The sequence below is a fragment of the Helianthus annuus genome, chromosome 7, assembly GCF_002127325.2.
Source record: "Helianthus annuus cultivar XRQ/B chromosome 7, HanXRQr2.0-SUNRISE, whole genome shotgun sequence".
Taxonomy (NCBI): Eukaryota; Viridiplantae; Streptophyta; class Magnoliopsida; order Asterales; family Asteraceae; genus Helianthus; species Helianthus annuus.
Genome location: NC_035439.2, coordinates 38,294,243 through 38,306,475, shown reverse-complemented (window position 1 = coordinate 38,306,475; position 12,233 = coordinate 38,294,243).

Sequence of the window (12,233 nt, the reverse complement as noted above, 5' to 3'; positions counted from 1 at the left end):
GCAGTACTTAGGAAACGACAGTAGATAGAGCAACAGTGTTTGTCTTCAGCAGTCTTTAGAGTTTCATCAGTGTTTGGTTCATCAGTTGTTCTAGTTAGCAGTACTTAAGATCTATCAGCTGTTAGATTACCACTGTCAAGGGGAAAGCCAAGTGTAAATAGCTGCTTATTTTGAATCCACTGTTGTGAACCGGTTTTTTCTTTCATTATCTGTTCCTCTGGTTGGGTTCAATCCCAACAAAAAGGTCACTCAGAGGTATACTTTAAACATGTTGACACATTTAACCCCTGTAGTTTGTAATCTCTCACTTCCTTTCACAATTAGTTTTGTATGATCCATGAGTTATTCGTTTAAGGGTATAAACATCATGTAGGGCTATTTAAAGATATATTTATCCATTGTTGACACTTTGAATCCTTTTACACACGCAGATTCCTTGTTTGTCAACTTTAGTCCCTCTAACTTAATCTTTTACAAGTTTAAAGTCAATGACACGTCTCGATATAATATTGGACATGAATTTTCGAGGTGTTACATCCTCACCCCCTTAAAAGAAATCTCGACCTCGAGATTTACTGAAACAAATGAGGGTACTTTTCTTTCATTATGGACTCTACCTCCCACGTGTACTCGGGACTGTCACACCCCGACCACGTAAAACAACAAATCGTGGCAGAAACGTCGAGGAGTGTTGTAACAGACTCATTGTTTCATTTAAACAAACCAAATGTCATACCAAAATATAAGCATGTGATGTGATGTGAATGTACTAAGTATGAACTAAATGAACATACATAGCATGTAATGTGATGTAAAACAATGTACTAATATGATGAACATACATAGCATGAAAAGGTAATGTAAATCAAATGTACTAAGTATGATGAGCATACATAGCATGTGATGTAAAACAATGCACTAGGTATGCACTAAATGGACATACATAGCGTGAAATGTAATGTAAATCAAATGTACTAAGTATGCAACAAAGGACATACATAGAAAAAACATAATGAAATCATGTAGTAATAGTGTACTAGTGAACATAGCAAGTATATGATATGAAAACATGAAAAGCATGAAAGTAACAAGTAGGCACATGTGTTTCACCCCAAAATGTTTGAAAAACAGTAAAAGAGGGGACTATGTACTCACTTGAGGGTGCTTAGGAGCCTTGAACAACAACCAAGCAAAGCTAGAGGGATCACGGAATCAAACGGCACCCTATATAGATAACTTCATAAATAACCGGACCTAAATCGGGAGATCGGATAGTATGAGGTTTCGTAAACCAAATGAGTATTGGAACTCATATGATATGGTTTAACAAAGCCTACATACTAAAATGAAACCTAACCTAAGTGCTTACAACCCATTACAACCCGTTTAGGTAGCTTATGCTACTTTAACGCGTCGTTCGCGTAAATCGCGTTCGGAATGCCTAACTAGTCCTATGACAAGCAATATATGCCTTAACATGTTTAATATTGTTGCCAAAATAGTTTATATGTCAAAAGTTATGTTACATAGGCTTAAAATGAATTTTAGCGAAAAAAGGGCATTTTGGTAATTTATCTAATGCATAATAACTACTTATCATACAACTACTTAAATGACGTAACCATAAGGTATAACCTCAGAAGGTTATTCCCTATACAACTATGGTCACCTAATGCGTTTGGTCAGATCCTAATGATCGACCAAATGGGTTGGGTTCAAAAGTATAAGCGATAGATTAGATCGCTTACCTTTACGACCCTAAACAAGCACAAATCTAAAAGTGATGAGCTAAACATGCTAGAACATGTTTAGTTAAGTTAGAAAACAGGTCTGGTATCAAAACAAACGGTTTTGATACCCTAAAGTAGTTTGGTTAAAAAATACGCGAGAAAATGCATTTTGGCCGAAACTACGACTCGTCACTGAGCCTAGATAACGTGGTAGTCAGTAGGTATAGTCACTAGGGACTATAACCATCGTGATTACGCTCACGTTATGAAGTTCGGCCGAACTTCGCGTTGACCATTGACTGGTCAAAGTAGAAAGTCAAACAAAGTTTGACTTTCACGATAAAAACGCGTAAAAAGAACGAAGGAATACTTACAAAGGGTCCCCACAAGATTGATCTTTCCAAGTATTCTCAGGTATGAGGTGGTTACACTTCAACTTAGAGAAATCTCAGAAAAATCAAGTGGGTTTAAGTGAATGGGGTGGGGGGTATTTATAGTTTTCGGGTAACCGTTAGGATTATTTCTCGAACTTTGAGCTTCGATCATGGCCTTACATTTGCACCCACTGATTTAGGAAACCATGGGAACCCCAAAACCAGCCCACAAGATAGAAAACAAGCAAAGAAAACCATGGGAATAGGTGGGAAAGGCCAGATTCAATGTTTCTGCAATTCTGATGTGTTGGGCACTGCTTACGGATCGTAAGCAAAGGTCCATACGAACCGTAAGCAAAGGTCCATACGGACCGTAAGGGACCTGCAGACCAGCAACTTTCAAAAATGACAGATGTAGCCCCTGAAGCCCCAAACTTGGTTTTCGATGCATTTTTGACACATTTAAGCCCTGTTAACCCCATTTCAATGCTCTAAAATGAAGTTAAAGTGTAGGGAACTTAAAATGTGCTCAAAAATATCTCGGATGTCGGCTTGTTTGGTCGTACGGTTGCGTTGTTCGGTTAGTTACGACGGAAGTCGCAACGAACGCAAAAATGATCCAAATTAAGCGACGAATGAAATTTTATCATGCCAATCACTAAAATAAAATATTTTAATGATTACATAAATTTTTGGATGTCCGGATGTATTCAGAACGTAAGATATGCGTGAAAATGAAAACTCATGCACTTTTTGACGCTTTTAGTCCCTGAATGAGCATAAAGTTTATTTTTGCGCACCAAACACCTCAAAGCCTATTTCTAAGCTATTTAAAGGATATTTAGGGCATATTTAACTTATGATCAAGTTCCGGAATGTCCGTTACAATAAAAATTGACATACTTTCGTAGTTTGTCGAATTTAGTCCCTGTAAGCGAATAAACTAGATTTCGGCATACCAAACCTTCCGAAACTTATTTCCAAGTTATGTAAAGGTTATTTAAGGTATGTTAAGCTTATGTCACTATCCCGGAGTGTTTGTTGCATTAAACTGGTTATATTTACGCATCAGCGCGCGTATAACCTTTTAGAAAGTGATTTAGAGCGCGAAATCGAACAAGAATTGATATGTGCAAATGATACACATATTTATAAAAATCCCAAGTATGAAACATAATATTTCATTGAGGAAACTTGTGAGAGCTTGAAATATGAAGTTGAAAAGATCGAACAACACTGGTTAGAGTCCTGAACTTCTAGTAACTTTAAATAACATCATGCTTGCAATGTAAGAGGGACATTCATATACAAGTATATAAAGCGTTATTGGTGCGTCCACCGTACCTCTATTACATTGTTCGCATTTCGTTATGGATGCCACTATCGGTTCTTACACATAAAAGGTCTTACTGTGGTTCCCGCGCACTGAACTTCGTATGTCATCTTGATAGAGATGGTTCTCCTTCGTCGGGGAGGTTCTGCGGAAAAATTGCTCGACGCCAGGATGATAAAAAACTTCACACCTCCCGTTCTTCATATGCATCCATAATTACGTAATTCCTTGCATAGTCACGTAGTGCATCTTACAATGTGTAGGGGAAGAAAGTAATGAATGAACTTGTGATGATTGTGGCTAGACCACCATAGGGTCCTTTTAACTAACCAATAAATGATTTAAAGAGAGTACCAAGGAGTCTATTCAGCCATATCACCACGTGTCGTTCTTAACCAGATTCTGAATCAATCTTTTGACTTAGACCACTCAAAGGGGTCTCTTTGAATGATGGAATGGCACTATAAAATCCATGGGTCTTAACTATCACGTAGAAGCCCAATTAAGGATTTAAGGTAGTACCCCTTTTTTTTTGAATATCCTACTACGAATCCCTCATATAAAGATATGAAAGGTTCTACGAGGATTTGGATAACGAATATCCAGAGTATACAAAAATACAAAATGCACAAAAGAAAACACAAAATGCATAAACACATAATAACATAATTGTTTAACTTGATTTTAAATTTGTTATCATTTTGTTAATTTGTTCTGCTAACTGTGCACATGTATTTAAAGCACACCAGGTATCCAATCAGTGGATTTTGATTGGTGCTTTAAATATTTCCAAGAATCTAACTATAAAGATAGAAAGATTTTAAGAAGAAAATTCGATTTCGATTATAAGGAATCGAAATGTTCGAATTAAGGCATACAAGGAATCCAATGAAGGATTCTGATTTGAATGATAATCATCCACAAGGGTCTAATTGTGAAAATAAAAAGATCCCATATGGATTTTAGAAGTTGAAGATGTTTTGAAACCTCGCACTGGATGTGCTCAAGTCAAAACATGAAGTAAAAATGCTTATGAAATTGAGATGCTAGATATGCCAAGGCGACATATGAAGCGGAATTTGAAGGTTAAGTCAATGTATGAGGAAAATAGTTTGAAAACTGTGCATGGGATTCTAAAATGTGTTCAGTGTTTTTGGAAACCTTATATATAATACTTTTGAAATCAAAAAGTAGGTGTATTAGGTAGGTATATTTATAAAAATGTTTTAAAATCATGCGAGATGAATTTTGAAATTATGTATAAGGTTTTTGAAAACATGAATGATGCCTTGAAATCATGCACTTGATATAAGTAATTATACATTATTAATAACATTTTGAAATCATGGAGGTTGTTTTCGAAAATATAGACAATGCTTTTGAAAGCATGCATTTGATATGTTAAGTAAATACACTATATTAAAAATGTTTTCGAACTATATATAAAATGTTTTTGAAATCATGAAGGTTGTTTTGAAAACTTATGTTATGCATGTTGAAAAATCAGAACGTAATGGGTATGAGATTTGAAAATACCCTTAGTTATCTAACCAAGGATTCAAGGGCACAGATGTACAAAAAGCACGATTACTCATAATTTCGCTTTATTTCTTGTACTTCGTCTCTTAGAATGAAATGAGTACTTCAAATTTTCGAGGGAATCATGAGTGATAACTTAAAAGGGAGAATCACAAGAGTAGCTTGTAAAGAACATAGTTCCTTGATGTAGGTATCATAGGAAATGCCATACACATATGTAACTAGGCTTGTACATCATAATTGTAAACAACAATTTATTTATAAACTGAACACATTGTTTCCGAGATCAACAAAAGAAACAAAAGTAACAGATACAAATTATTTAAAACAGCAGCATCTTTTGATCAGCCAAATGCTCATCCGCGGGTCAGATTTGCATTAGCATGCTTTGGGCAATCCCTTCGGAAATGGCCCATCTCGCCATAATTGTAGCAAGAACGAGCTTGTGTAGGATTGTTGCCAGCTTGATTTGGTTCTGCTGTAGCTGGGCAAACTATTGCTGCATGGCCAATAAGTCCACAAATTAGGCAATTGCAGCACTTCACACTGGCATGATGATGAAGGGTACATTGGTTGCACAAGGGTGCAGTTCCGTTGTAGGGCTTCTTACCTAGTGGTGTCGCCACTTGGCTAGGTCCCGTTTGATTTGGTGCCACTACAGCGGGTTTCCTCGAAGCCTTACGCTTCTTTGACTTTGGTGCAGGCCTGACTTTTGCTTCCTTCGGTGACTCTTGAGTGGCTCTATTTTTGAGACGAGACATGGCAATGCCTAGATCCACAGACTTCAGTATCACTTCGCCTATTTTCTGGGCAAATTTGATTGTTTGCTCGGACATTTGACCGTTGTTGAGATGAAGAGACATTCTAGAAGAAAATGAAAGATATAGGAAGAAACAAGTTAAATGTTATCAGATAGAACGGTAATACATAAAAATTGTGATCATTTGTTTGTTACCTAAGGCAAACAAATGAGACGGTGACTAATCAAAGTGAACGGGTCATATTAATGTATCACTGAAGACATGCTCGCCTATAAGTGAAAACTCACCCCAAGAGTTCCCAGGTAAGAGTGACTGGTCCGATACTGCGGATTTGTACGAACACTCTACCTTAGACAGAAAACTCAGAGTATAGGCGTTCACCCTTCCAGTTTGCACGTGTTCACATTATAAGACCTAAACTTTGACGAGATTTGAAAACTCGGAGGGTTCAAAACCTAGTAATTAATAATCATAGAACAGATGATTGCTTTTCCATGTGGTTTTAAAATTTGTGTTCTTGTTTTGAAAACTCGGGATAGGTAACGGTATTGTTTTATGACTAAACGCAAGTGAACTCGCGTTGGGGTCCTAGGAAGGTTGTAGACTAGGTTAAAGCATTACTAATAACCTAATTCCCTATAACCATGAGCTCTGATACCAACTCTTCTGTCACACCCCGACCACGTAAAACAACAAATCAGGGTGGAAATGTCGGGGAGTGTTGTAACAGAATCATTGTCTCATTTAAACAAACCAAATGTCATACCAAAATATAAGCATGTGATGTGATGTGAATGTACTAAGTATGAACTAAATGAACATACATAGAATGTGATGTGATGTAAAACAATGTACTAGTATGATGAAAATACATAGCATGAAAAGGTAATGTAAATCAAATGTACTAAGTATGATGAACATACATACCATGTGATGTAAAATAATGCACTAGGTATGCGCTAAATGGACATACATAGCGTGAAATGTAATGTAAATCAAATGTACTAAGTATGCAACAAAGGACATACATAGCAAAAACATAATGAAATCATGTACTAATAGTGTACTAGTGAACATAGCAAGTATATGATATGAAAACATGAAAAGCATGAAAGTAACAAGTAGGCACATGTGTTTCACCCCAAAATGTTTGAAAAACAGTAAAAGAGGGGACTAAGTACTCACTTGAGGGTGCTTAGGAGTCTTGAACAACAACCAAACAAAGCTAGAGGGATCACGGAATCAAACGACACCCTATATAGATAACTACATAAATAACCAGACCTAAATCGGGAGGTCGGATAGTATGAGGTTTCGTAAACCAAATGAGTATTGGAACTCATATGATATGGTTTAACAAATCCTACATACTAAAATGAAACCTAACCTAAGTGCTTACGACCCATTACAACCCGTTTAGGTAGTTTATTCTACTTTAACGCGTCGTTCGCGTAAAACGCGTTCAGAATGCCTAACTAGTCCTATGATAAGCAAGATATGCCTTAACATGTTCAATATTGTTTCCAAAATTGTTTATATGACAAAAGTTAGGTTACATAGGCTTAAAATGAATTTTAGCGCTAAAAGGGCATTTTGGTAATTTATCTAAGGCATAATAACTACTTATCATACAACTACGTAAACGACGTGACCATAAGGTATAACCTCAGAAGGTTATTCCCTATACAACTATGGTGAGCTAATGCGTTTAGTCGGATCCTAATGATCAACCAAATGGGTTGGGTTCGAAAGTATAAGCGATAGATTAGATCGCTTAACTTTACGACCCTAAACAAGCATAAATCTAAAAGTGACGAGCTAAACATGCTAGAACATGTTTAGTTAAGTTAGAAAACAGGTTTGCTATCAAAACAAACGGTTTTGATACCCTAGAGTAGTTTGGTTACAAAATACGCGAGAAAACGCATTTTGGCCGAAACTACTACTCGTCACTGAGCCTAGATAACGTGGTAATCAGTAGGTATAGTCACTAGGGACTATAACCATCGTGATTATGCTCACGTTATGAAGTTCGACCGAACTTCGCGTTGACCATTGACTGGTCAAAGCAAAAAGTCAAACAAAGTTTGACTTTCATGATAAAAACGCGCAAAAAGAACGAAGGAATACTTACAAAGGGTCCACGAAAGATTGATCTTTCCAAGTATTCTCAGGTATGAAGTGGTTACACTTCAACTTAGAGAAATCTCAGAAAAATCAAGTGGGTTTGAGTGAATGGGGTGGGGGGTATTTTTAGTTTTCAGGTAACCGTTAGGATCATTTCTCGAACTTTGAGCTTCGATCATGGCCTTACATTTGCACCCACTGATTTAGGAAACCATGGGAACCCCAAAACCAGCCCACAAGATAGAAAACAAGCAAAGAAAACCATGGGAATAGGTGGGAAAGGCCAGATTCAATGTTTCTGCAATTCTGATGTGTTGGGCACTGCTTACAGACCGTAAGCAAAGGTCCATACGGACCGCAAGGGACTGCAGACCAGCAACTTTAAAAAATGACAGATTTAGCCCCTGAAGCCCCAAACTTGGTTTTCGATGCATGTTTGACACGTTTAAGCCATGTTAACCCCATTTCAAAGCTCTAAAATGAAATTAAAGTATAGGGAACTTAAAATGTGCTAAAAAATATCTTGGATGTCAGATCGTTGGGTCGTACGGTTGCGTTGTTCGGTTAATTACGACGGAAGTCGCAACGAACGCAAAAAAGATCCAAATTAAGCGACGAATGAAATTTTATCATGCCAATCACTAAAATAAAATATTTTAATGATTACATAAATTTTTTGATGTCCGGATGTATTCAGAACGTAAGATATGCGCGAAAATGCAAACTTATGCACTTTTTGACGCTTTTAGTCCCTGAATGAGCATAAAGTTTATTTTTGCGCACCAAACACCTCAAAGCCTCTTTCTAAGTTATGTAAAGGATATTTAGGGCATATTTAACTTATGATCAAGTTCCGGAATGTCCGTTACAGTACAAATTGACATACTTTCGTAGTTTGTCGAATTTAGTCCCTGTAAGCGAATAAACTTGATTTCGGCATACCAAACCTTCCGAAACTTATTTCCAAGTTATGTAAAGGTTATTTAAGGTATGTTAAGCTTATGTCACTATTCCAGAGTGTTTGTTGCATTAAACTGGTTATATTTACGCATCAGCGCGCGTATAACCTTCCAGAAAGCGATTTAGAGCCCGAAATCGAACAAGAATTGATATGTGCAAATGATACACATATTTATACAAATCCCAAGTATGAAACACAATATTTCATTGGTTTGGTATTTGTTTGATGGTTGAAGTGACACAGGTGTCACAGGGACCTCTGCGGGCATCCCATTTAACCTTTACAATAGGCACATGCTTCCTTCGAAGCTTCTTTACATGTCGATCCTCAATCGAAAAAGGTTTTTCCACAAATTTCACACTCTCATCTATGTGCACATCTGCATGTGGTATGACTCGTGATTCATCTGCTAGACATTTCTTTAGATTGCAGATGTGGAATACATTGTGAATACCACTGAGCTCTTCAGTTAAGTTTAATTATAATCCACTGTTCCTACACATTCGATGATCTCGAATGGTCCTATATACCTTGGGCTTAACTTAACTTGCTTTCCAAATCGCATCACCCCCTTCCAGGGTGATACTTTAAGCAAGACTTTGTCACCAACCTCAAACTTTAGAGGTTTTCGCCTTTTATCAGCGTAACTTTTCTGCCTGTCCCTGGCAGCTTTCAGGCGGTCACGAATCTGGACAATCTTGTCCGCCGTTTCAAAGACTATATCAGGTCCTGATAATTAAGCTTCTACTACTTCTCCCCAACAAATAGGCGTTCTGTATTTCCTACCATATAATGCCTCAAAAGGCGCAGCCTGAATGCTTGTATGGTAGTTATTGTTATAGGAGAACTCAATCAATGGCAGGTGTTTATCCCAACTACCACCTAAATCAATTACACATGCACTTAGCATGTCTTCCAAAGTTTGGATGGTACGCTCACTCTACCCATCCGTCTGAGGATGGTAAGCCGTACTAAAATTCAGATGTGTGCCCGAGGACTGTTGGAAACTTTTCCAAAAATGTGATGTGTATCTAGTATCTCTGTCAGAGATAATAGATACTGGTACACCATGCAAAGATACAATCTTGTCTACGTATAATTGGGCTAACATGTCGGAGCTATAAGTCTCCTTAATGGGTAGGAAATGTGCTGACTTAGTCAGTCTATCTATTGTCACCCAAATAGTATCATTTCCTTTCTTGGTCTTTGGCAACTTGGTGATGAAATCCATTGTCACCATTTCCCATTTCCAAGTGGGAATTTCAGGCTGTTGTAGCAAACCTGATGGCTTTTGATGTTCTGCTTTGACTTGCGCGCACGTCAAACATTTAGCTACAAAGGCAGCTATAGACTTCTTCAAGCCTACCCACCAATAATTTGCCTTCAGATCCTGGTACATCTTATCAGCTCCAGGATGAACAGAATATTTAGAACTATAGGCTTCCTGAAGGATAACATCCTGAAGTCCTCTATAAACTGGAACCCATATTCGTCCATTTAATCTTAGGATTCCATCCTTGCCGTAGGATAACTGTTCTTCAGTTACTCCTAGCTTTTCATCAGGATAGTTAGCTTCCAAAACAGCTTCCTTCTGTGCAGCTAACAACCTTTCATTCAAACTATTCTTTATCTCAATGCTCTTGGCATTGATTCTTATAGGCTTCACTCTTTCCTTTCTACTTAAGGCATCAGCAACCACATTTGCCTTGCCTAGATGGTATTTTATCTCACAGTCATAATCATTCAAAGTTTCCATCCAGCGTCGCTGCCTCATGTTTAAGTCCTTCTGGTTGAATAAGCGTTGAAGGCTCTTGTGATCAGAATAGATCACACATTTAGTTCTATACAAATAATGCCTCCACAGTTTTAGTGCGAATACAACGGCACCCAACTCCAAATCATGGGTGGTGTAATTCTTTTCGTGCACCTTTAATTGAAGTGAAGCATAGGCAATGACCTTGCCTTTCTGCATAAGCACACATCCCATCCCGGTGTGTGATGCATCACAATATACTACAAACTCATCAATTCCATCAGGTAACGTCAGTACTGGAGCGTTGCTCAACTTCTGCTTTAGAATATCGAAAGATTCTTGCTGCTTAGGCCCCCAGTCAAATTTGCTATTCTTGCGGGTGAGTAGAGTCAGGGGTGCTGCAATTCTTGAGAAGTTTTCGATAAATCGCCTGTAGTATCCTGCCAGTCCTAGAAAACTGCGAATCTCCGTGGGCGTCTTTGGCTCTTGCCAGTTCATAATAGCTTCAATCTTAGCGGGATCTACTTGGATACCACTCTTACTAACAACATGTCCAAGGAATTGGACTTCACGAAGCCAAAATTCACACTTTGAAAATTTAGCATAGAGCTTTTCTTGTTGAAGCAGTTTCAGAATACAACGGAGATGCTTCTCATGGTCAGCTTGTCTCTTCGAGTAAATGAGGATGTCATCGATGAAGACGATGACAAATTTATCCATGTAAGGCTTACAGACGCGGATCATGAGATCCATGAATGCGGCAGGTGCATTAGTGAGCCCGAAAGGCATCACTAGGAACTCATAATGGCCATAGCGAGTCCTAAATGCAGTCTTATGTACGTCTTCATCTTTAACCATTAGTTGGTGATAGCCTGATCTCAAATCGATCTTGGAAAAGTAGCTTGCCCCTTGCAATTGATCGAACAGATCGTCGATCCTGGGCAAAGGATACCTATTCTTAATAGTGACTTTATTAAGCTCATGGTAATCGATACATAAATGCATCGATTCATCCTTTTTCTTCACAAACAAGATTGGCGCTCCCCAAGGAGACGAACTAGGTCTAATAAAACCTTTGGCTAGCAAATCATCTAGTTGTGTCCTTAATTCCTTCATCTCTGTTGGTGCCAACCTATAAGGTGCTCTCGCAACAGGTGCTGCTCCAGGGATGATGTCAATTCTGAATTCTACTTGCCTATCTGGTGGTAAACCAGGTAGTTCTTCAGGAAAAACTTCAGGGTATTCAGAAATGACAGGAATATCTTCAATCTTGGGCTTCTGTTCATCAATAGTTACATGTGCCATATAAATGACACAACCCTCTTTCAGACATCTGGATGCTTTGAGCATAGACACTTGCTCGGGCAGTCCACACTGGGTATCTCCCTAAATGGTAAGTGGCTCACCAGACAGAGTCTTGATCACCACTTGCTTTTTATTGCAGACGATCTGGGCTTGGTTATGCGATAACCAATCCATGCCTATAACTATATCAAAACCGGCTAGCTTCAAAGGAAGTAAGGACAATGGAAAAGAGTGGTTCCTGATGGATATAACACATCCATCTAACACAGTTGATGCGGTTTCTATGGTTCCATCAGCTAATTCCACCTCATATTTCACACTCAGGGTTTTAACAGGCAATTTCAACAATT